Source organism: Podarcis melisellensis, assembly GCF_964234715.1.
Source record: "Podarcis melisellensis genome assembly, contig: HAP1_SCAFFOLD_20, whole genome shotgun sequence".
In the NCBI taxonomy this organism is placed as follows: domain Eukaryota; kingdom Metazoa; phylum Chordata; class Lepidosauria; order Squamata; family Lacertidae; genus Podarcis; species Podarcis melisellensis.
This window is the reverse complement of record NW_028113159.1, coordinates 2,630,304-2,651,580: the sequence shown is the minus strand read 5'-3', so window position 1 is coordinate 2,651,580 and position 21,277 is coordinate 2,630,304.

The following is a 21,277-nucleotide window of genomic DNA, read 5'->3' as shown; positions in this document are numbered from 1 at the left end:
ATTCTGTTTCCGATGATACAAACCCATCTGTTTCCACTTAAAAACCTTTCAGGGGATCGTTTGCAACAGTTTGGCACCATTTCTGAGTGAATTGCAGAACGTCAGAAATTTTGAAGAAATTGTGACCGCGCGGCTTAGGGATATTTTCAAAAAAAGTTATTCAGACGTCGAGGGCTAATTCTGTTTCCGATGATAAATACCCACCTGTTTCCAACGAAAAACCCTTCAGGGCATCGTTTGCAACAGTTTAGCACCATTTTTGAGTGAATTGCAGAATGCCAGAAATTTTGAAGAAATTGTGACCGCGCGGCTTAGGGATTTTTTCAAAAAAAGTTATTCAGACGTCGAGGGCTAATTCTGTTTCCGATGATAAATACCCACCTGTTTCCAACGAAAAACCCTTCAGGGCATCGTTTGCAACAGTTTAGCACCATTTTTGAGTGAATTGCAGAACGCCAGAAATTTTGAAGAAATTGTGACCGCGCCGCTTAGGGATTTTTGCAAAAAAAGTTGTTAATACGTCGAGGGCTAATTCTTTTTCTGATGATAAAAATCCACCTGTTTCCACCGAAAAACCTTTCAGGGGATCGTTTGCAACAGTTTGGCACCATTTCTGAGTGAATTGCAGAACGCCAGAAATTTTGAAGAAATTGTGACCGCGCGGCTTAGGGATTTTTTCAAAAAAAGTTGTTCAGACGTCGTGGGCTAATTCTGTTTCCGATGATAAATACCCACCTGTTTCCAACGAAAAACCCTTCAGGGCATCGTTTGCAACAGTTTAGCACCATTTTTGAGTGAATTGCAGAATGCCAGAAATTTTGAAGAAATTGTGACCGCGCGGCTTAGGGATTTTTTCAAAAAAAGTTGTTCAGACGTCGATGGCTAATTCTGTTTCCGATGATACAAACCCATCTGTTTCCACTTAAAAACCTTTCAGGGGATCGTTTGCAACAGTTTGGCACCATTTCTGAGTGAATTGCAGAACGTCAGAAATTTTGAAGAAATTGTGACCGCGCGGCTTAGGGATTTTTTCAAAAAAAGTTATTCAGACGTCGAGGGCTAATTCTGTTTCCGATGATAAATACCCACCTGTTTCCAACGAAAAACCCTTCAGGGCATCGTTTGCAACAGTTTAGCACCATTTTTGAGTGAATTGCAGAATGCCAGAAATTTTGAAGAAATTGTGACCGCGCGGCTTAGGGATTTTTTCAAAAAAAGTTATTCAGACGTCGAGGGCTAATTCTGTTTCCGATGATAAATACCCACCTGTTTCCAACGAAAAACCCTTCAGGGCATCGTTTGCAACAGTTTAGCACCATTTTTGAGTGAATTGCAGAACGCCAGAAATTTTGAAGAAATTGTGACCGCGCCGCTTAGGGATTTTTGCAAAAAAAGTTGTTAATACGTCGAGGGCTAATTCTTTTTCTGATGATAAAAATCCACCTGTTTCCACCGAAAAACCTTTCAGGGGATCGTTTGCAACAGTTTGGCACCATTTCTGAGTGAATTGCAGAATGCCAGAAATTTTGAAGAAATTGTGACCGCGCGTCTTAGGGATTTTTTCAAAAAAAGTTGTTCAGACGTCGTGGGCTAATTCTGTTTCCGATGATAAAAACCCACCTGATTCAACTGAAAAACCTTTCAGGGGATCCTTTGCAACAGTTCAGCACCATCCTTGACTGAATTGCAGAACGTCAGATTTTTGCTGAAATTGTGACCGCGCGGCTTAGGGATTTTTTCAAAAAAAAGGTGTTCAGACGTCAAGGGCTAATTCTGCTTCCGGTGATAAAAACTCACCTGTTTCCACTGAAAAACCTTTCAGGGGATCGTTTGCAAGTTTGGCACCATTTCTGAGTGAATTGCAGAACGTCAGATTTTTGCTGAAATTGTGACCGCGCGGCTTAGGGATTTTTTCAAGAAAAGTTGTTCAGACGTCGTGGGCTAATTCTGTTTCCGATGATAAAAACCCACCTGATTCAACTGAAAAACCTTTCAGGGGATCCTTTGCAACAGTTCAGCACCATCCTTGACTGAATTGCAGAACGTCAGATTTTTGCTGAAATTGTGACCGCGCGCCTTAGGGATTTTTTCAAAAAAAGTTGTTCAGAGGTCGAGGGCTAATTCTGTTTCTGATGGTAAAAATCCACCTGTTTCCACCGAAAAACCTTTCAGGGGATCGTTTGCAACAGTTTGGCACCATTTCTGAGTGAATTGCAGAACGTCAGAAATTTTGAAGAAATTGTGACCGCGCGGCTTAGGGATTTTTTCAAAAAAAGTTGTTCAGATGTCGTGGGCTAATTCTGTTTCCGATGATAAATACCCACCTGTTTCCACCGAAAAACCCTTCATGTGATCCTTTGCAACAGTTTAGCACCATCTTTGAATGAATTGCAGAACGTCAGATATTTGCTGAAATTGTGACCTCGCGGCTTAGGGATTTTTTCAAAAAAAGTTGTTCAGACGTCGAGGGCTAATTCTGCTTCCGATGATAAATACCCACCTGTTTCCACCGAAAAACCCTTCAGGGGATCGTTTGCAACAGTTTAGCACCATTTTTGAGTGAATTGCAGAATGCCAGAAATTTTGAAGAAATTGTGACCGCGCGGCTTAGGGATTTTTGCAAAAAAAGTTGTTAAGACTTCAAGGGCTAATTCGGTTTCCGATGATAAATAGCCACCTGTTTCCAACAAAAAAGCCTTCAGGGCATCGTTTGCAACAGTTTGGCACCATCTTTGAATGAATTGCAGAACGTCAGATTTTTGCTGAAATTTTGACCGCGCGGCTTAGGGATTTTTTCAAAAAAAGTTGTTCAGACGTCGAGGGCTAATTCTGTTTCCGATGATACAAACCCATCTGTTTCCACTTAAAAACCTTTCAGGGGATCGTTTGCAACAGTTTGGCACCATTTCTGAGTGAATTGCAGAACGTCAGAAATTTTGAAGAAATTGTGACCGCGCGGCTTAGGGATATTTTCAAAAAAAGTTATTCAGACGTCGAGGGCTAATTCTGTTTCCGATGATAAATACCCACCTGTTTCCAACGAAAAACCCTTCAGGGCATCGTTTGCAACAGTTTAGCACCATTTTTGAGTGAATTGCAGAATGCCAGAAATTTTGAAGAAATTGTGACCGCGCGGCTTAGGGATTTTTTCAAAAAAAGTTATTCAGACGTCGAGGGCTAATTCTGTTTCCGATGATAAATACCCACCTGTTTCCAACGAAAAACCCTTCAGGGCATCGTTTGCAACAGTTTAGCACCATTTTTGAGTGAATTGCAGAACGCCAGAAATTTTGAAGAAATTGTGACCGCGCCGCTTAGGGATTTTTGCAAAAAAAGTTGTTAATACGTCGAGGGCTAATTCTTTTTCTGATGATAAAAATCCACCTGTTTCCACCGAAAAACCTTTCAGGGGATCGTTTGCAACAGTTTGGCACCATTTCTGAGTGAATTGCAGAACGCCAGAAATTTTGAAGAAATTGTGACCGCGCGGCTTAGGGATTTTTTCAAAAAAAGTTGTTCAGACGTCGTGGGCTAATTCTGTTTCCGATGATAAATACCCACCTGTTTCCAACGAAAAACCCTTCAGGGCATCGTTTGCAACAGTTTAGCACCATTTTTGAGTGAATTGCAGAATGCCAGAAATTTTGAAGAAATTGTGACCGCGCGGCTTAGGGATTTTTTCAAAAAAAGTTGTTCAGACGTCGATGGCTAATTCTGTTTCCGATGATACAAACCCATCTGTTTCCACTTAAAAACCTTTCAGGGGATCGTTTGCAACAGTTTGGCACCATTTCTGAGTGAATTGCAGAACGTCAGAAATTTTGAAGAAATTGTGACCGCGCGGCTTAGGGATTTTTTCAAAAAAAGTTATTCAGACGTCGAGGGCTAATTCTGTTTCCGATGATAAATACCCACCTGTTTCCAACGAAAAACCCTTCAGGGCATCGTTTGCAACAGTTTAGCACCATTTTTGAGTGAATTGCAGAATGCCAGAAATTTTGAAGAAATTGTGACCGCGCGGCTTAGGGATTTTTTCAAAAAAAGTTATTCAGACGTCGAGGGCTAATTCTGTTTCCGATGATAAATACCCACCTGTTTCCAACGAAAAACCCTTCAGGGCATCGTTTGCAACAGTTTAGCACCATTTTTGAGTGAATTGCAGAACGCCAGAAATTTTGAAGAAATTGTGACCGCGCCGCTTAGGGATTTTTGCAAAAAAAGTTGTTAATACGTCGAGGGCTAATTCTTTTTCTGATGATAAAAATCCACCTGTTTCCACCGAAAAACCTTTCAGGGGATCGTTTGCAACAGTTTGGCACCATTTCTGAGTGAATTGCAGAATGCCAGAAATTTTGAAGAAATTGTGACCGCGCGTCTTAGGGATTTTTTCAAAAAAAGTTGTTCAGACGTCGTGGGCTAATTCTGTTTCCGATGATAAAAACCCACCTGATTCAACTGAAAAACCTTTCAGGGGATCCTTTGCAACAGTTCAGCACCATCCTTGACTGAATTGCAGAACGTCAGATTTTTGCTGAAATTGTGACCGCGCGGCTTAGGGATTTTTTCAAAAAAAAGGTGTTCAGACGTCAAGGGCTAATTCTGCTTCCGGTGATAAAAACTCACCTGTTTCCACTGAAAAACCTTTCAGGGGATCGTTTGCAAGTTTGGCACCATTTCTGAGTGAATTGCAGAACGTCAGATTTTTGCTGAAATTGTGACCGCGCGGCTTAGGGATTTTTTCAAGAAAAGTTGTTCAGACGTCGTGGGCTAATTCTGTTTCCGATGATAAAAACCCACCTGATTCAACTGAAAAACCTTTCAGGGGATCCTTTGCAACAGTTCAGCACCATCCTTGACTGAATTGCAGAACGTCAGATTTTTGCTGAAATTGTGACCGCGCGCCTTAGGGATTTTTTCAAAAAAAGTTGTTCAGAGGTCGAGGGCTAATTCTGTTTCTGATGGTAAAAATCCACCTGTTTCCACCGAAAAACCTTTCAGGGGATCGTTTGCAACAGTTTGGCACCATTTCTGAGTGAATTGCAGAACGTCAGAAATTTTGAAGAAATTGTGACCGGGCGGCTTAGGGATTTTTTCAAAAAAAGTTGTTCAGATGTCGTGGGCTAATTCTGTTTCCGATGATAAATACCCACCTGTTTCCACCGAAAAACCCTTCATGTGATCCTTTGCAACAGTTTAGCACCATCTTTGAATGAATTGCAGAACGTCAGATATTTGCTGAAATTGTGACCTCGCGGCTTAGGGATTTTTTCAAAAAAAGTTGTTCAGACGTCGAGGGCTAATTCTGCTTCCGATGATAAATACCCACCTGTTTCCACCGAAAAACCCTTCAGGGGATCGTTTGCAACAGTTTAGCACCATTTTTGAGTGAATTGCAGAATGCCAGAAATTTTGAAGAAATTGTGACCGCGCGGCTTAGGGATTTTTGCAAAAAAAGTTGTTAAGACTTCAAGGGCTAATTCTTTTTCTGATGATAAAAACCCACCTGATTCCACTGAAAAACCTTTCAGGGGATCCCTTGCAACAGTTCAGCACCATTTTTGAATGAATTGCAGAACGCCAGAAATTTTGCTGAAATTGTGACCGCGCGGCATAGGGATTTTTTCAAAAATTGTTGTTCAGACGTCGAGGGCTAATTCTGTTTCCGGTGATAAAAACCCACCTGATTCCACTGAAAAACCTTTCAGGGGATCGTTTTCAACAGTTGGGCACCATTTTTGAATGAATTGCAGAACGTCAGATTTTTGCTGAAATTGTGACCGCGCGCCTTAGGGATTTTTTCAAAAAAAGTTGTTCAGAGGTCGAGGGCTAATTCTGTTTCTGATGGTAAAAATCCACCTGTTTCCACCGAAAAACCTTTCAGGGAATCGTTTGCAACATTGTGACGTCGATGGCTAATTCTGTTTCCGATGATACAAACTCACCTGTTTCCACTGAAAAACCTTTCAGGGGATCGTTTGCAACAGTTTGGCACCATTTCTGAGTGAATTGCAGAACGTCAGATTTTTGCTGAAATTGTGACCGCGCGGCTAAGGGATTTTTTCAAAAAAAGTTGTTCAGACGTCGTGGGCTAATTCTGTTTCCGATGATAAATTCCCACCTGTTTCCAACGAAAAACCCTTCAGGGGATCGTTTGCAACAGTTTAGTGCCATCTTTGAATGAATTGCAGAACGTCAGATTTTTCCTGAAATTGTGACCTCGATGGCTAATTCTGTTTCCGGTGATAAAAACTCACCTGTTTCCACTGAAAAACCCTTCAGGGGATCGTTTGCAACAGTTTAGCACCATTTTTGAGTGAATTGCAGAATGCCAGAAATTTTGAAGAAATTGTGACCGCGCGGCTTAGGGATTTTTGCAAAAAAAGTTGTTAAGACTTCAAGGGCTAATTCTTTTTTTGATGATAAAAACCCACCTGATTCCACTGAAAAACCTTTCAGGGGATCCTTTGCAACAGTTCAGCACCATTTTTGAATGAATTGCAGAACGCCAGAAATTTTGCTGAAATTGTGACCGCGCGGCTTAGGGATTTTTTCAAAAAAAGTTGTTCAGACGTCGAGGGCTAATTCTGCTTCCGATGATAAATACCCACCTGTTTCCACCGAAAAACCCTTCAGGGGATCGTTTGCAACAGTTTAGCACCATTTTTGAGTGAATTGCAGAATGCCAGAAATTTTGAAGAAATTGTGACCGCGCGGCTTAGGGATTTTTGCAAAAAAAGTTGTTAAGACTTCAAGGGCTAATTCTTTTTCTGATGATAAAAACCCACCTGATTCCACTGAAAAACCTTTCAGGGGATCCTTTGCAACAGTTCAGCACCATTTTTGAATGAATTGCAGAACGCCAGAAATTTTGCTGAAATTGTGACCGCGCGGCATAGGGATTTTTTCAAAAATTGTTGTTCAGACGTCGAGGGCTAATTCTGTTTCCGGTGATAAAAACCCACCTGATTCCACTGAAAAACCTTTCAGGGGATCGTTTTCAACAGTTGGGCACCATTTTTGAATGAATTGCAGAACGTCAGATTTTTGCTGAAATTGTGACCGCGCGCCTTAGGGATTTTTTCAAAAAAAGTTGTTCAGAGGTCGAGGGCTAATTCTGTTTCTGATGGTAAAAATCCACCTGTTTCCACCGAAAAACCTTTCAGGGGATCGTTTGCAACAGTTTGGCACCATTTCTGAGTGAATTGCAGAACGTCAGAAATTTTGAAGAAATCGTGACCGCGCGGCTTAGGGATTTTTTCAAAAAAAGTTGTTCAGATGTCGTGGGCTAATTCTGTTTCCGATGATAAATACCCACCTGTTTACACCGAAAAACCCTTCAGGTGATCCTTTGCAACAGTTTAGCACCATCTTTGAATGAATTGCAGAACGTCAGAAATTTGCTGAAATTGTGACCGAGCGGCTTAGGGATTTTTTCAAAAAAAGTTGTTCAGACGTCGAGGGCTAATTCTTTTTCCGGTGATAAAAACTCACCTGTTTCCACTGAAAAACCTTTCAGGGGATCGTTTGCAACAGTTTGGCACCATTTCTGATTGAATTGCAGAACGTCAGAAATTTTGAAGAAATTGTGACCGCGCGGCTTAGGGATTTTTTCAAAAAAAGTTGTTCCGACGTTGAGGGCTAAATCTGTTTCCCATGATAAATACCCACCTATTTACACCGAAAAACCCTTCAGGTGATCCTTTGCAACAGTTTAGCACCATCTTTGAATCAATTGCAGAACGTCAGATTTTTGCTGAAATTGTGACCGCGCGGCTTAGGGATATTTTCAAAAAAACTTGTTCAGACGTCGAGGGCTAATTCTGTTTCCGATGATAAATACCCACCTGTTTCCAACGAAAAACCCTTCAGGGGCTCGTTTGCAACAATTTGGCACCATTTCTGAGTGAATTGCAGAGCGTCAGAAATTTTGAAGAAATTGTGACCGCGCGGGTTAGGGATTTTTTCAAAAAAAGTTGTTCAGACGTCGAGGGCTAATTCTGTTTCCGATGATAAATACCCACCTTTTTTCCACTGAAAAACCCTTCAGGGGATCTTTTGCAACAGTTTAGTGCCATCTTTGAATGAATTGAAGAACGTCAGATTTTTCCTGAAATTGTGACGTCGATGGCTAATTCTGCTTCCAATGATACAAACCCACCTGTTTCCACTGAAAAACCTTTCAGGGGATCGTTTGCAACAGTTTGGCACCATTTCTGAGTGAATTGCAGAACGTCAGATTTTTGCTGAAATTGTGACCGCGCGACTAAGGAATTTTTTCAAAAAAAGTTGTTCAGATGTCGTGGGCTAATTCTGTTTCCGATGATAAATTCCCACCTGTTTCCAACGAAAAACCCTTCAGGGTATCGTTTGCAACAGTTTGGCACCATTTCTGAGTGAATTGCAGAACGTCAGAAATTTTGAAGAAATTGTGACCGCGCGGCTTAGGGATTTTTTCAAAAAAAGTTGTTCAGACGTCGATGGCTAATTCTGTTTCCGATGATAAATACCCACCTGTTTCCACTGAAAAACCCTTCAGGGGATCTTTTGCAACAGTTTAGTGCCATCTTTGAATGAATTGCAGAACGTCAGATTTTTCCTGAAATTGTGACGTCGATGGCTAATTCTGTTTCCGGTGATAAAAACTCACCTGTTTCCACTGAAAAACCCTTCAGGGGATCGTTTGCAACAGTTTGGCACCATTTCTGAGTGAATTGCAGAACGTCAGAAATTTTGAAGAAATAGTGACCGCGCGGCTTAGTGATTTTTTCAAAAAAAGTTGTTCAGATGTCGAGGGCTAATTCTGTTTCCGATGATAAAAACCCACCTGATTCCACCGAAAAACGCTTCAGGGGATCCTTTGCAAAGGTTTAGCACCATCTTTGAATGAATTGCAGAACGTCAGATTTTTGCTGAAATTGTGACCGCGCGGCTTAGGGATTTTTTCAAAAAAAGTTGTTCAGACGTCGAGGGCTAATTCTGTTTCCGATGATAAATACCCACCTCTTTCCACCGAAAAACCCTTCAGGGGATCGTTTGCAACAGTTTGGCACCATTTCTGAGTGAATTGCAGAACGTCAGATTTTTGCTTAAATTGTGACCGCGCGGCTTAGTGATTTTTTCAAAAAAAGTTGTTCAGACGTCGAGGGCTAATTCTGCTTCCGATGATAAATACCCACCTGTTTCCACCGAAAAACCCTTCAGGGGATCGTTTGCAACAGTTTAGCACCATTTTTGAGTGAATTGCAGAACGCCAGAAATTTTGAAGAAATTGTGACCGCGCGGCTTAGGGATTTATTCAAAAAAAGTTGTTCAGACGTCGAGGGCTAATTCTGTTTCCGATGATAAAAACCCACCTGTTTCCACCGAAAAACCCTTCAGGGGATCGTTTGCAACAGTTTAGCACCATTTTTGAGTGAATTGCAGAACGCCAGAAATTTTGAAGAAATTGTGACCGCGCGGCTTAGGGATTTTTGCAAAAAAAGTTCTTAAGACGTCGAGGGCTAATTCTGTTTCTGATGATAAAAACCCTCCTGATTCCACTGAAAAACCTTTCAGGGGATCCTTTGCAACAGTTCAGCACCATTTTTGAATGAATTGGAGAACGTCAGATTTTTCCTGAAATTGTGACCGCGCGCCTTAGGGATTTTTTCAAAAAAAGGTGTTCAGAGGTCGAGGGATAATTCTGTTTCTGATGATAAATACCCACCTGTTTCCACCGAAAAACCCTTCAGGGGATCGTTTGCAACAGTTTAGCACCATTTTTGAATGAATTGCAGAACGTCAGAAATTCTGAAGAAATTGAGACCGCGCGGCTTAGGGATTTTTTCAAAAAAAGTTGTTCAGACGTCGAGGGCTAATTCTGTTTCCGATGATAAATACCCACCTGTTTCCACCGAAAAACCCTTCAGGGGATCCTTTGAAACAGTTTAGCACCATCTTTGAATGAATTGCAGAACGTCAGATTTTTGCTGAAATTGTGACCGCGCGGCTTAGGGATTTTTGCAAAAAAAGTTGTTAAGACGTCGAGGGCTAATTCTGTTTCTGATGATAAAAACCCACCTGATTCCACTGAAAAACCTTTCAGGGGATCCTTTGCAACAGTTCAGCACCATTTTTGAATGAATTTCTGAACGTCAGATTTTTGCTGAAATTGTGACCGCGCGACTTAGGGATTTTTTCAAAAAAAGTTGTTCAGAGGTCGAGGGCTAATTCTGCTTCCGATGATAAATACCCACCTGTTTCCACCGAAAAACCCTTCAGGGGATCGTTTGCAACAGTTTGGCACCATTTCTGAGTGAATTGCAGAACGCCAGAAATTTTGAAGAAATTGTGACCGCGCGGCTTAGAGATTTTTTCAAAAAAAGTTGTTCAGACGTCGAGGGCTATTTCTGTTTCCGATGATAAATACCCACCTGTTTCCACCGAAAAACCCTTCAGGGGATCCTTTGAAACAGTTTAGCACCATCTTTGAATGAATTGCAGAACGTCAGATTTTTGCTGAAATTGTGACCGCGCGGCTTAGGGATTTTTGCAAAAAAAGTTGTTAAGACGTCGAGGGCTAATTCTGTTTCTGATGATAAAAAGCCACCTGATTCCACTGAAAAACCTTTCAGGGGATCCTTTGCAACAGTTCAGCACCATTTTTGAATGAATTGCAGAACGTCAGATTTTTGCTGAAATTGTGACCGCGCGCCTTAGGGATTTTTTTCAAAAAAAGTTATTCAAACGTCGAAGGCTAATTCGGTTTCCGATGATAAATACCCACCTGTTTCCACCGAAAAACCATTCAGGGCATCGTTTCCAACAGTTTAGCACTATCTTGGAGTGAATGGCAGAACGCCAGAAATTTTGAAGAAATTGTGACCGCGCGGCTTAGGGATTTTTTCAAAAAAAGTTGTTCAGACGTCGAGGGCTAATTCTGTTTCCGATGATAAAAATAAACCTGTTTCGACCGAAAAACCTTTCAGGGGATCGTTTACAACAGTTTAGCACCATTTTTGAGCGAATTGCAGAACGCCAGATTTTTGCTGAAATTGTGACCGCGCGCCTTAGGGATTTTTTCAAAAAAAGTTATTCCGAGGTCGAGGGCTAATTCTGTTTCCGATGATAAATACCCACCTGTTTCCACCGAAAAACCCTTCAGGGGATCGTTTGCAACAGTTTAGCACCATTTTTGAGCGAATTGCAGAACGCCAGAAATTTTGAAGAAATTGTGACCGCGCGGCTTAGGGATTTTTTCAAAAAAATTTGTTCAGACGTCGAGGGCTATTTCTGTTTCCGATGATAAATACCCACCTGTTTCCACCGAAAAACCCTTCAGGGGATCCTTTGCAACAGTTTAGCACCATCTTTGAATGAATTGCAGAACGTCAGATTTTTGCTGAAATTGTGACCGCGCGGCTTAGGGATTTTTGCAAAAAAAGTTGTTCAGACGTCGAGGGCTAATTGTGTTTCCGACGATAAAAAGCCACCTGATTCCACCGAAAAACCTTTCAGGAGATCGTTTGCAACAGTTTGGCACCATTTCTGAGTGAATTGCAGAACGTCAGAAATTCTGAAGAAATTGAGACTGCGCGGCTTAGTGATTTTTTCAAAAAAAGTTGTTCAGACGTCGAGGGCTAATTCTGTTTCCGATGATAAAAACCCACCTGTTTTCACTGAAAAACCTTTCAGGGGATCCTTTGCAACAATTCAGCACCATTTTTGAATGAATTGCAGAACGTCAGATTTTTGCTGAAATTGTGACCGCGCGTCTTAGGGATTTTTTCAAGAAAAGTTGTTCAGACGTCGTGGGCTAATTCTGTTTCCGATGATAAAAACCCACCTGATTCAACTGAAAAACCTTTCAGGGGATCCTTTGCAACAGTTCAGCACCATCCTTGACTGAATTGCAGAACGTCAGATTTTTGCTGAAATTGTGACCGCGCGGCTTAGGGATTTTTTTTTTAAAAAAAGGTGTTCAGACGTCAAGGGCTAATTCTGCTTCCGGTGATAAAAACTCACCTGTTTCCACTGAAAAACCTTTCAGGGGATCGTTTGCAAGTTTGGCACCATTTCTGAGTGAATTGCAGAACGTCAGATTTTTGCTGAAATTGTGACCGCGCGGCTTAGGGATTTTTTCAAGAAAAGTTGTTCAGACGTCGTGGGCTAATTCTGTTTCCGATGATAAAAACCCACCTGATTCAACTGAAAAACCTTTCAGGGGATCCTTTGCAACAGTTCAGCACCATCCTTGACTGAATTGCAGAACGTCAGATTTTTGCTGAAATTGTGACCGCGCGGCTTAGGGATTTTTTCAAAAAAAAGGTGTTCAGACGTCAAGGGCTAATTCTGCTTCCGGTGATAAAAACTCACCTGTTTCCACTGAAAAACCTTTCAGGGGATCGTTTGCAAGTTTGGCACCATTTCTGAGTGAATTGCAGAACGTCAGATTTTTGCTGAAATTGTGACCGCGCGGCTTAGGGATTTTTGCAAAAAAAGTTGTTCAGACGTCGAGGGCTAATTCTGTTTCCGGTGATAAAAACCCACCTGATTCCACTGAAAAACCTTTCAGGGGATCGTTTTCAACAGTTCAGCACCATTTTTGAATGAATTGCAGAACGTCAGATTTTTGCTGAAATTGTGACCGCGCGCCTTAGGGATTTTTTCAAAAAAAGTTGTTCAGAGGTCGAGGGCTAATTCTGTTTCTGATGGTAAAAATCCACCTGTTTCCACCGAAAAACCTTTCAGGGGATCGTTTGCAACAGTTTGGCACCATTTCTGAGTGAATTGCAGAACGTCAGAAATTTTGAAGAAATTGTGACCGCGCGGCTTAGGGATTTTTTCAAAAAAAGTTGTTCAGATGTCGTGGGCTAATTCTGTTTCCGATGATAAATACCCACCTGTTTCCACCGAAAAACCCTTCATGTGATCCTTTGCAACAGTTTAGCACCATCTTTGAATGAATTGCAGAACGTCAGATATTTGCTGAAATTGTGACCGCGCGGCTTAGGGATTTTTTCAAAAAAAGTTGTTCAGACGTCGAGGGCTAATTCTGCTTCCGTTGATAAATACCCACCTGTTTCCACCGAAAAACCCTTCAGGGGATCGTTTGCAACAGTTTAGCACCATTTTTGAGTGAATTGCAGAATGCCAGAAATTTTGAAGAAATTGTGACCGCGCGGCTTAGGGATTTTTGCAAAAAAAATTGTTAAGACTTCAAGGGCTAATTCTTTTTCTGATGATAAAAACCCACCTGATTCCACTGAAAAACCTTTCAGGGGATCCTTTGCAACAGTTCAGCACCATTTTTGAATGAATTGCAGAACGCCAGAAATTTTGCTGAAATTGTGACCGCGCGGCATAGGGATTTTTTCAAAAAATGTTGTTCAGACGTCGAGGGCTAATTCTGTTTCCGGTGATAAAAACCCACCTGATTCCACTGAAAAACCTTTCAGGGGATCGTTTTCAACAGTTGGGCACCATTTTTGAATGAATTGCAGAACGTCAGATTTTTGCTGAAATTGTGACCGCGCGCCTTAGGGATTTTTTCAAAAAAAGTTGTTCAGAGGTCGAGGGCTAATTCTGTTTCTGATGGTAAAAATCCACCTGTTTCCACCGAAAAACCTTTCAGGGGATCGTTTGCAACAGTTTGGCACCATTTCTGAGTGAATTGCAGAACGTCAGAAATTTTGAAGAAATCGTGACCGCGCGGCTTAGGGATTTTTTCAAAAAAAGTTGTTCAGATGTCGTGGGCTAATTCTGTTTCCGATGATAAATACCCACCTGCTTCCACCGAAAAACCCTTCAGGTGATCCTTTGCAACAGTTTAGCACCATCTTTGAATGAATTGCAGAACGTCAGAAATTTGCTGAAATTGTGACCGCGCGGCTTAGGGATTTTTTCAAAAAAAGTTGTTCCGACGTTGAGGGCTAAATCTGTTTCCCATGATAAATACCCACCTATTTACACCGAAAAACCCTTCTGGTGATCCTTTGCAACAGTTTAGCACCATCTTTGAATGAATTGCAGAACGTCAGAAATTTGCTGAAATTGTGACCGCGCGGCTTAGGGATTTTTTCAAAAAAAGTTGTTCAGATGTCGAGGGCTAATTCTGTTTCCGGTGATAAAAACTCACCTGTTTCCACTGAAAAACCTTTCAGGGGATCGTTTGCAACAGTTTGGCACCATTTCTGAGTGAATTGCAGAACGTCAGAAATTTTGAAGAAATTGTGACCGCGCGGCTTAGGGATTTTTTCAAAAAAAGTTGTTCCGACGTTGAGGGCTAAATCTGTTTCCCATGATAAATACCCACCTATTTCCACCGAAAACCCTTCAGGGGATCGTTTGCAACAGTTTGGCATCATCTTTGAATGAATTGCAGAACGTCAGAAATTTTGAAGAAATTGTGACCGCGCGGCTTAGGGATTTTTTCAAAAAAAGTTGTTCAGAGGTCGCGGGCTAATTCTGTTTCCGATGTAAAAAATCCACCTGTTTCCACCAAAAAACCTTTCAGGGGATCGTTTGCAACAGTTTGGCACCATTTCTGAGTGAATTGCAGAACGTCAGAAATTTTGAAGAAATTGTGACGGTGCGGCTTAGGGATTTTTTCAAACAAAGTTGTTCAGACGTCGAGGGCTAATTCTGTTTCCGATGATAAATACCCACCTTTTTCCACCGAAAAACCCTTCAGGGGGTCCTTTGCAACAGTTTAGCACCATCTTTGTATGAATTGCAGAACGTCAGATTTTTGCTGAAATTGTGACCGCGCGGCTTAGGGATTTTTTCAAAATAAGGTTTTCAGACGTCGAGGGCTAATTCTGTTTCCGGTGATAAAAACTCACCTGTTTCCACTGAAAAACCTTTCATGGGATCGTTTGCAACACTTTAGCACCATTTCTGAGTGAATTGCAGAACGTCAGAAATTTTGATGAAATTGTGACCGCGCGGCTTAGGGATTTTTTCAAAAAAAGTTGTTCAGACGTCGAGGGCTAATTCTGTTTCCGATGATAAATACCCATCTGTTTCCAACGAAAAACCCTTCAGGGCATCGTTTGCAACAGTTTAGCACCATTTCTGAGTGAATTGCAGAACGTCAGAAATTTTGAAGAAATTGTGACCGCGCGGCTTAGGGATTTTTTCAAAAAAAGTTATTCAGACGTCGAGGGCTAATTCGGTTTCCGATGATAAATAGCCACCTGTTTCCAACAAAAAAGCCTTCAGGGCATCGTTTGCAACAGTTTGGCACCATCTTTGAATGAATTGCAGAACGTCAGATTTTTGCTGAAATTTTGACCGCGCGGCTTAGGGATTTTTTCAAAAAAAGTTGTTCAGACGTCGAGGGCTAATTTTGTTTCCGGTGATAAAAACTCACCTGTTTCCACTGAAAAACCTTTCAGGGGATCGTTTGCAACAGTTTGGCACCATTTCTGAGTGAATTGCAGAACGTCAGAAATTTTGCTGAAATTGTGACCGCGCGGCTTAGGGATTTTTTCAAAAAAAGTTGTTCAGACGTCGAGGGCTAATTCTGTTTCCGATGATAAATACCCACCTGTTTCCAACGAAAAACCCTTCAGGGCATCGTTTGCAACAGTTTAGCACCATTTTTGAGTGAATTGCAGAATGCCAGAAATTTTGAAGAAATTGTGACCGCGCGGCTTAGGGATTTTTTCAAAAAAAGTTGTTCAGACGTCTATGGCTAATTCTGTTTCCGATGATACAAACCCATCTGTTTCCACTTAAAAACCTTTCAGGGGATCGTTTGCAACAGTTTGGCACCATTTCTGAGTGAATTGCAGAACGTCAGAAATTTTGAAGAAATTGTGACCGCGCGGCTTAGGGATTTTTTCAAAAAAAGTTATTCAGACGTCGAGGGCTAATTCTGTTTCCGATGATAAATACCCACCTGTTTCCAACGAAAAACCCTTCAGGGCATCGTTTGCAACAGTTTAGCACGATTTTTGAGTGAATTGCAGAATGCCAGAAATTTTGAAGAAATTGTGACCGCGCGGCTTAGGGATTTTTTCAAAAAAAGTTATTCAGACGTCGAGGGCTAATTCTTTTTCTGATGATAAAAATCCACCTGTTTCCACCGAAAAACCTTTCAGGGGATCGTTTGCAACAGTTTGGCACCATTTCTGAGTGAATTGCAGAACGCCAGAAATTTTGAAGAAATTGTGACCGCGCGGCTTAGGCATTTTTTCAAGAAAAGTTGTTCAGACGTCGTGGGCTAATTCTGTTTCCGATGATAAATACCCACCTGTTTCCACCGAAAAAGCCTTCAGGGGATCGTTTGCAACAGTTTAGCACCATCTTTGAATGAATTGCAGAACGTCAGATTTTTGCTGAAAATGTGACCGCGTGGCTTAGGGATTTTTGCAAAAAAAGTTGTTCAGATGTCGAGGGCTAATTCTGTTTCCGGTGATAAAAACCCACCTGATTCCACTGAAAAACCTTTCAGGGGATCGTTTGCAACAGTTTGGCACCATTTCTGAGTGAATTGCAGAACGTCAGAAATTTTGAAGAAATTGTGACCGCGCGGCTTAGGGATTGTTTCAAAAAAAGTTGTTCCGACGTCGAGGGCTAATTCTGTTTCCGATGATAAATACCCACCTATTTCCATCGAAGAACCCTTCAGGGGATCGTTTGCAACAGTTTGGCATCATCTTTGAATGAATTGCAGAACGTCAGAAATTTTTAAGAAATTGTGACCGCGCGGTTAGGGATTTTTTCAAAAAAAGTTGTTCAGACGTCGAGGGCTAATTCTGTTTCCGATGATACAAACCCACCTGTTTCCACTTAAAAACCTTTCAGGGGATCGTTTGCAACAGTTTGGCACCATTTCTGAGTGAATTGCAGAACCTCAGAAATTTTGAAGAAATTGTGACCGCGCGGCTTAGGGATTTTTTCAAAAAAAGTTATTCAGAGGTCGAGGGCTAATTCGGTTTCCCATGATAAATACCCACCTGTTTCCACCGAAAAAGCCTTCAGGGGATCGTTTGCAACAGTTTAGCACCATCTTTGAATGAATTGCAGAACGTCAGATTTTTGCTGAAAATGTGACCGCGTGGCTTAGGGATTTTTGCAAAAAAAGTTGTTCAGATGTCGAGGGCTAATTCTGTTTCCGGTGATAAAAACCCACCTGATTCCACTGAAAAACCTTTCAGGGGATCGTTTGCAACAGTTTGGCACCATTTCTGAGTGAATTGCAGAACGTCAGAAATTTTGAAGAAATTGTGACCGCGCGGCTTAGGGATTGTTTCAAAAAAAGTTGTTCCGACGTCGAGGGCTAATTCTGTTTCCGATGATAAATACCCACCTATTTCCATCGAAGAACCCTTCAGGGGATCGTTTGCAACAGTTTGGCATCATCTTTGAATGAATTGCAGAACGTCAGAAATTTTTAAGAAATTGTGACCGCGCGGTTAGGGATTTTTTCAAAAAAAGTTGTTCAGACGTCGAGGGCTAATTCTGTTTCCGATGATACAAACCCACCTGTTTCCACTTAAAAACCTTTCAGGGGATCGTTTGCAACAGTTTGGCACCATTTCTGAGTGAATTGCAGAACCTCAGAAATTTTGAAGAAATTGTGACCGCGCGGCTTAGGGATTTTTTCAAAAAAAGTTATTCAGAGGTCGAGGGCTAATTCGGTTTCCCATGATAAATACCCACCTGTTTCCAACGAAAAACCCTTCAGGGCATCGTTTTCAACAGTTTAGCACCATTTTGGAGTGAATTACAGAACATTCGATTTTTGCTGAAATTGTGACCGCGCGGCTTAGGGATTTTTTCAAAAAAAGTTGTTCAGACGTCGAGGGCTAATTCTGTTTCCGATGATAAAAACCCACCTGTTTTCACTGAAAAACCTTTCAGGGGATCCTTTGCAACAATTCAGCACCATTTTTGAATGAATTGCAGAACGTCAGATTTTTCCTGAAATTGTGACCGCGCGGCTTAGGGATTTTTTCAAGAAAAGTTGTTCAGACGTCGACGGCTAATTCTGTTTCCGATGATAAAAACCCACCTGATTCAACTGAAAAACCTTTCAGGGGATCCTTTGCAACAGTTCAGCACCATCTTTGACTGAATTGCAGAACGTCAGATTTTTGCTGAAATTGTGACCGCGCGGCTTAGGGATTTTTTCAAAAAAAGGTGTTCAGACGTCAAGGGCTAATTCTGCTTCCGGTGATAAAAACTCACCTGTTTCCACTGAAAAACCTTTCAGGGGATCGTTTGCAAGTTTGGCACCATTTCTGAGTGAATTGCAGAACGTCAGAAATTTTGAAGAAATTGTGACCGCGCGGCTTAGGGATTTTTTCAAAAAAAGTTGTTCAGATGTCGTGGGCTAATTCTGTTTCCGATGATAAATACCCACCTGTTTCCACCGAAAAACCCTTCATGTGATCCTTTGCAACAGTTTAGCACCATCTTTGAATGAATTGCAGAACGTCAGATATTTGCTGAAATTGTGACCGCGCGGCTTAGGGATTTTTTCAAAAAAAGTTGTTCAGACGTCGAGGGCTAATTCTGCTTCCGATGATAAATACCCACCTGTTTCCACCGAAAAACCCTTCAGGGGATCGTTTGCAACAGTTTAGCACCATTTTTGAGTGAATTGCAGAATGCCAGAAATTTTGAAGAAATTGTGACCGCGCGGCTTAGGGATTTTTTCAAAAAATGTTGTTCAGACGTCGAGGGCTAATTCTGTTTCCAGTGATAAAAACCCACCTGATTCCACTGAAAAACCTTTCAGGGGATCGTTTTCAACAGTTCAGCACCATTTTTGAATGAATTGCAGAACGTCAGATTTTTGCTGAAATTGTGACCGCGCGCCTTAGGGATTTTTTCAAAAAAAGTTGTTCAGAGGTCGAGGGCTAATTCTGTTTCTGATGGTAAAAATCCACCTGTTTCCACCGAAAAACCTTTCAGGGGATCGTTTGCAACAGTTTGGCACCATTTCTGAGTGAATTGCAGAACGTCAGAAATTTTGAAGAAATCGTGACCGCGCGGCTTAGGGATTTTTTTAAAAAAAGTTGTTCAGATGTCGTGGGCTAATTCTGTTTCCGATGATAAATACCCACCTGTTTCCACCGAAAAACCCTTCAGGTGATCCTTTGCAACAGTTTAGCACCATCTTTGAATGAATTGCAGAACGTCAGAAATTTGCTGAAATTGTGACCGCGCGGCTTAGGGATTTTTTCAAAAAAAGTTGTTCAGACGTCGAGGGCTAATTCTGTTTCCGGTGATAAAAACTCACCTGTTTCCACTGAAAAACCTTTCAGGGGATCGTTTGCAACAGTTTGGCACCATTTCTGAGTGAATTGCAGAACGTCAGAAATTTTGAAGAAATTGTGACCGCGCGGCTTAGGGATTTTTTCAAAAAAAGTTGTTCCGACGTTGAGGGCTAAATCTGTTTCCGATGATAAATACCCACCTATTTCCACCGAAAACCCTTCAGGGGATCGTTTGCAACAGTTTGGCATTATCTTTGAATGAATTGCAGAACGTCAGAAATTTTGAAGAAATTGTGACCGCGCGGCTTAGGGATTTTTTCAAAAAAAGTTGTTCAGAGGTCGCGGGCTAATTCTGTTTCCGATGTAAAAAATCCACCTGTTTCCACCAAAAAACCTTTCAGGGGATCGTTTGCAACAGTTTGGCACCATTTCTGAGTGAATTGCAGAACGTCAGAAATTTTGAAGAAATTGTGACCGCGCGGCTTAGGGATTTTTTGAAAAAAAGTTATTCAGACGTCGAGGGCTAATTCGGTTTCCGATGATAAATACCCACCTGTTTCCAACGAAAAATCCTTCACGGCATCGTTTGCAACAGTTTAGCTCCATTTTGGAGTGAATTGCAGAACGCCAGAAATTTTGCTGAAATTGTGACCGCGCGGCTTAAGGATTTTTTGAAAAAAAGTTGTTCAGACGTCGAGGGCTAATTCTGCTTCCGATGATAAATACCCACCTGTTTCCACCGAAAAACCCTTCAGGGGATCGTTTGCAACAGTTTAGCACCATTTTTGAGTGAATTGCAGAATGCCAGAAATTTTTAAGAAATTGTGACCGCGCGGCTTAGGGATTTTTGCAAAAAAAGTTGTTAAGACTTCAAGGGCTAATTCTGTTTCTGATGATAAAAACCCACCTGATTCCACTGAAAAACCTTTCAGGGGATCCTTTGCAACAGTTCAGCACCATTTTTGAATGAATTGCAGAACGCCAGAAATTTTGCTGAAATTGTGACCGCGCGGCTTAGGGATTTTTTCAAAAAATGTTGTTCAGACGTCGAGGGCTAATTCTGTTTCCGGTGAAAAAAAACCCACCTGATTCCACTGAAAAACCTTTCAGGGGATCGTTTTCAACAGTTGGGCACCATTTTTGAATGAATTGCAGAACGTCAGATTTTTGCTGAAATTGTGACCGCGCGCCTTAGGGATTTTTTCAAAAAAAGTTGTTCAGAGGTCGAGGGCTAATTCTGTTTCTGATGGTAAAAATCCACCTGTTTCCACCGAAAAACCTTTCAGGGGATCGTTTGCAACAGTTTGGCACCATTTCTGAGTGAATTGCAGAACGTCAGAAATTTTGAAGAAATCGTGACCGCGCGGCTTAGGGATTTTTTCAAAAAAAGTTGTTCAGATGTCGTGGGCTAATTCTGTTTCCGATGATAAATACCCACCTGTTTACACCGAAAAACCCTTCAGGTGATCCTTTGCAACAGTTTAGCACCATCTTTGAATGAATTGCAGAACGTCAGAAATTTGCTGAAATTGTGACCGCGCGGCTTAGGGATTTTTTCAAAAAAAGTTGTTCAGACGTCGAGGGCTAATTCTGTTTCCGGTGATAAAAACTCACCTGTTTCCACTGAAAAACCTTTCAGGGGATCGTTTGCAACAGTTTGGCACCATTTCTGAGCGAATTGCAGAACGTCAGAAATTTTGAAGAAATTGTGACCGCGCGGCTTAGGGATTTTTTCAAAAAAAGTTGTTCCGACGTTGAGGGCTAAATCTGTTTCCGATGATAAATACCCACCTATTTCCACCGAAAACCCTTCACGTGATCGTTTGCAACAGTTTGGCATCATCTTTGAATGAATTGCAGAACGTCAGAAATTTTGAAGAAATTGTGACCGCGCGGCTTAGGGATTTTTTCAAAAAAAGTTGTTCAGAGGTCGCGGGCTAATTCTTTTCCGATGTAAAAAATCCACCTGTTTCCACCAAAAAACCTTTCAGGGGATCGTTTGCAACAGTTTGGCACCATTTCTGAGTGAATTGCAGAACGTCAGAAATTTTGAAGAAATTGTGACC